The sequence below is a fragment of the Lissotriton vulgaris genome, chromosome 9, assembly GCF_964263255.1.
Source record: "Lissotriton vulgaris chromosome 9, aLisVul1.2, whole genome shotgun sequence".
In the NCBI taxonomy this organism is placed as follows: Eukaryota; Metazoa; Chordata; class Amphibia; order Caudata; family Salamandridae; genus Lissotriton; species Lissotriton vulgaris.
Genome location: NC_141697.1, coordinates 420,469,218 through 420,474,373, shown reverse-complemented (window position 1 = coordinate 420,474,373; position 5,156 = coordinate 420,469,218). Strand labels below are relative to the sequence as shown.

At 45.2% G+C, this 5,156-nt stretch overlaps 1 pseudogene; it reads right to left on the bottom strand.

The window, feature by feature from the left end:
• Nucleotides 1–2,209: 2,209 nt before the first annotated feature.
• LOC147690209 (transcription initiation factor TFIID subunit 12 pseudogene) lies at nt 2,210–3,313 on the bottom strand (annotated as a pseudogene).
• Between the last annotated feature and the right edge of the window lie 1,843 nt (nt 3,314–5,156).

Genomic DNA, 5,156 nt, shown 5'->3' with positions numbered 1-5,156 from the left:
CAGGCGCTTTACAAACCCCTTTAATAATAATAATAAATAAATAACTGGAGGGAACCACTTTTTAGGTCCTTCCATAAAGACTGACCACTGGAATTCTAAAAAAATAAGTCTGATTTCCTATAAGCCATAATGGCTGCAAGTTGCACCTTAATGGAAGAAAATTGCAGCCCAGATTCAACTAAATGGAGACGATACAGAATGACCACATCTAGGCACAAAATCAGATTGTGATCATTTTGTGTACACCAAAATAAAACCTTTTCCATTTGAAAGCATATGATCTTCTAGCGGAAGGTCTTTTAGCCTCTTAAAACATCCATGCACTTTTGAGAAAGGCCTAAATGTCCTTATTGGAGGAATTCAGAAGCCATGCTGTCAAGTTCAGTGATGGAAGGTTGGAATGTAATATCTGTCCTCTGAACCTATACAGGAGATCCCGCCTGCATGGCAACCTCTTGTGTGGTCTCTCTGACAGATGTAGAAGGTCTGTAAGCCAACACTGGCGAGGCTATTCTGGTGCAACTAGAATCATTCTAGTCTTGGATTTGTAAAGCTTGGCAATCACTGTTGGAATGAGAGGAGTTGGTGGAAATACGTAGAGAAATGTCCCTGATCAACTTAACAAAAGAGCATTCCTCTTGTTGGGCAAACTTGGACACAGTCATTGCATTTTCTGTTTACAATTGGAACAGATCTATTCGAGGATATGACCGTTTGTGAAAAAGGTCTTGTAAGACCTAGTCTTTTAGGATCCAATCGGGATTTTCATGAAAGTGTCGACTGTAAGAATCTGCCTGGATATTTTCGACCCCAGGCAGATTAATGGCTGTTATTGTTAATTTCCTTGCTATTAACCATTTCCAAAAGACTTGAGCCCCAAGAAATGGAGAACGAGTGTGGGTCCCTCGCCGTTTGTTCAGGTAATGCATAGTTGTTATTTTGTTGGTCTGAACATGAGTTTGTTATTGCTGGAAAAAAGATTTTGAAACAAGGTGTGCTTTCAGTTCCAGTTTATTGATTTGATAAGTCTATTCCTTGTTTAACCAAACCCCCCCCCCCCCCCCCGAGTCTGCGGGGAACCCACATGAGTACCCCATCCCTTAAGAGGAGCATCTGTGATCGGGGTCTGAGGTGGTAGGTCCTAATAAAGTGGAACCCCCACCAGCAAATTCTTTCACCGAGACAACCATGGGAGAGACTTGATGACTGTGATAGTCAGCCGTTCTACCCAGTGGTTGGATAGTGGATTCCACTGGTCTTCCAATCATTGCTGCAGAGATCTTGTATAGATTTGCATGAGGAACTATGAAGATGAAAGATGCCATTGACCCCAGTAGAGAAGCAATCTGTCTTGCTGACGGATACGGAGTCCTTAGAAGATTGTGAAATTTCTGTGTGATTGATAAGCTCTCCTCCAAAGGACACACTTTTGCGGATTGGGTGTCCAGTGTAGCCCCTAGTAGAGTAATATTTGTACTGGGCATGTTGTACTGGGCATGCTGGACTGGGCATGCTGTAGACTTTTTGAAAGTGACATGGAGGCCTAGATTGGTTAGTGTCTCAACAAATTTGTTAATGTTTATTTGTCTGCGATGTCGAGGAACTCTTTATTTGCAGATTATCTGGGTAAGGATAAACAAAAATGATGATAGTGCTAAGATTCCACTTTGAAACTGAGAAAATTCGATGTTGCACAAAAATTGGAATATGAAAATGCACATCTTGAAGGGCTATCGGACACATCCAGTCTCCTTGTTGAAATTATGGATAGATCTGGTGAAGGGCCAGCATTCTGAACTTTATGTTCATGTATTGGTTTAGATCACTCAGATCTAATTTGGGTATGAAATCTTGTTTCAGACTTTTCTTCTTCACTAGAAAGTAACAGGAATAAATTCCCAATCCCCTTTGACGACATGGAACCTCCTCTACAGCCTCTTTTTTCAATAGAACGTTGATTTACGACTGTAAGAGGTCTTGCTGATACAGTGATGTTTTTTCCAGTGGAACAGTAGGTCGAGACCCAACATGAAGTGAGTAGCCATTCTGAACAATATTCTTTTTTTTTAGGCTTAATAACTTGTTTTAATCTTGAAAAACAAATGCAAGTGGTATTTATATAAACACCGACAGTACAAAGTCTGAAGGAGAAGGTGGAAGGGGAGAAGTAGCGGGGAAAGGATTGGGGGACAAAAAAAACCCTCTGTCACATCAAATACTCTCACCCCAAAAGACCACACGCATACGCCGTGGTCCCCAACAAGCAATCACCTAAAGAGAATAATCCAATTGCAATGTCTCGCATAAGAGTCTTCATCTCTCAAATTGCATTTCCTCATTTCCGGAACGGAGGAGGCATTCAGTGTTTTTTTTGGCACATCTGCTCAAAAATTCATGAAGTGTATTGCTGCTGTGGCTGTCAAAACTATATGCTCTTCTGTAAAGCATTAACCAAAAAACAGGACGGTCCTTTTGATGCCGCTGAAGTTTTTGCGTCCGTCAGATATCGCAAACTGCACTGTGAACGTCTCTCCCAGTCATTCCCAGGCCTCATTTCTTTGTCGTTTTGCGAATCAAAGCCATTCTCTGCTTGTGAGCTTCTGTTGTGCAGGCTTTCTTGTAAGGTCTGATTTCGTCTGTTCCAAAGCCCGGGATCCACATGTTCCACTGTCGCTCAAGGTGCAGCTGCACATCTTTCACCTCCAGAGTGTTCGACTTGCGGTGTCGGGCAAGTTGGCAGGCGGCAGTCACTACACTCTATGAAATCATCAGCGATCTGCAGAAGCATCTCCTCAACGTCCTCATCCAGCTGTTCATTTGGATACACCTCTCGTACAAAATCCTGTAACTTCTTAGTGAGAACCTGGTTGGTTTCAGGACTAATGCGGCCACCGCCTCCACTTGTAGCACCGGGCATCTTGGCCACAGCAGGAGAACTGGCCATGGAGTTCAGTGGTGGAGGGCTGACAGGCTCCAGCTTCACTGATGAGAAGTTTGATAGGTTGATCAATGCCGAAGGCCCAAACTGGTTCATAATCTGCTGTGCCTTGGCTTTGAGGTCGAAGAGCTTATCTCTGTCCTGTTTCTACTTCGGGGTGTGTGGGCCAAGACCGATCAGAGCTATCTGAGTGTCTAGGTCTTTAATTACATCAGCTACCGCAGTCGGACCGGTGAACGGAGAGGCCATTTTTTCATGAACAGCCAGCTCAGCGTCTTATCTCGCAGCCATTCCAAGAGAGGGAGTCAGAGCTCCCATTAGTCTTCTCAGGGATCCTTGGTGTTAGCTCTTACTCTTCCCTCCGACCTCCGGCACTTCCCCTCTACGACACACTGACCCGGAAACATCCATTCTGAACAATATTCAAGACCCATCTGTCTTGTGATTGAATGCCACTCTTTCTCCCCCCCCCCCCCCCATCCCTCACAGGTTTGTTTGCAGATGCAAGTTGTTGCAATCCTCTTCCTTTGGCTGGTTTGTGAGGGTGATAGATTCTTTTTATTCTAAGCCAACAGCCTTGAGTGTGTCCATTTCTGTTGTCCTATTCCGTGCCTCTGGTTTCAGACCTGTAAGGTGTAACCATGAAGACCTTCTTGCACAGGTGACACCTTCATTCAAAGTTTCTTGAAAGTCCAATATGCAGTCTTCTGGGAGTTTTTCAGTGAGCCTGCTGAAGGAGTCCCACAGGGATCTGTCAGACCTCCCTAGTATAGCAGAAGCAATAGCCAATTATATTAAAGAGGCAGTTTTTCCACACACCTTCACAATTGAGTATGTTTGCTGTCCTTATCTGGAGGAACTGAAAGTGAAGGCCCCAAGGAATGCGTTTTGCGTGCAGCAGTGACTATAAATGAGCCAGGAGAAGGATCAGCCCTGAGAAACAAGGGGTCCTGGTCAGGAGCATTATATTTCTTTTGAGGATACCAGATGGGGCTGAAATGATGGTGTTGTAGGAGTTAAAAATCCCTGCCTCCCAAGGCTCCAAAAGTCCTGGAACTCATGGCGAGAGTCTTGATACTGTTCTATGAAGTAGTATTTAATTACAACAGTCTTTAAATAGAACAGATGAAGAGGTTGTAGAAGTCAGAATGTTGCTGTTCAATTTAGTTGCACCTCTGATAAGGAGGTCATTAAAAGTTATCAAATCATCCACTGGGGACATTTTGGCTGGAGGTGTATCCAACAAGGTTGGAGAGTAGTCTTGCAGCACAAGTTACTACTTGTGTAATGATATATCTGTTAGAGACATTAGTTAGAGGTATATTCCTTACCTTTGAATATCCCCAAGCTTAGCAGCACCCCTGCGCGTCAGTAGGTGGCGTCCTGCGGCTCCGCGTCCGTCGCTGTCATCATAAGCACCAAGATGACGTCACGGAACCTACTTAGGCGCCACCCATTCGTGCTGACGTCAGTTCTGTACACAACGTTCCGCGCCAGGAAAGCAGAGCCATGCAAGATACTGACCATTCGTGCATAAAACTAGAGCCCTGAAAGAGATGACCTTAACCCTAGTAATCAGTTCGCAGAACGGGGAGGATGGAAGGGGCGTTAAGGAATCTATCACTAACTAATGTCTCACAGAAATATCGTTACACAAGTGCATCTGAAAGAGACACGTTAGTGATAGATTCCTTACCTTAGAATAAATACCCCAGAAATACCAACCCCGGTGGTGGCTCTGCGAACAAGATTACACCAGAAAGTCACGGAGCACAGAATGGCCAAAGAAGCCGTCTCTCTGGACCGGACTGTCAAGGCAGTAGTGCTTGGTAAACTTATGCAGCGAGGCCCACGTAGCTGCCTGACAAATGTCCTGCAAGGGAATGCTTTGTCCAAAGGCAGTAGTGGCTGCCGTTGCCTTGGTGGAATGGGCACGCATCCCCAGAGGAGGCTCCTCTTAGCCAAATAGAAACATGCACCGGGAGATGGTCTGCTTGTGCACGGCCCAACCTTTGTTGGCACCCACTCAACCAACAAAGAGCTGGTCATCCACCCGGAACTGTTGTGTATGCTGCAGATAGAAAGCGAGAGCCTCTCCTCTTCCCTAGAGGGATGCGGACGCAGAAAGAAGGTGGGCAAGGTGATGGTCTGCCCAATGTGAAAGGGCGTGACAACCTTTGGCAAGAAAGGAGGACGGGTCCTCCGAACCACCTTGTCT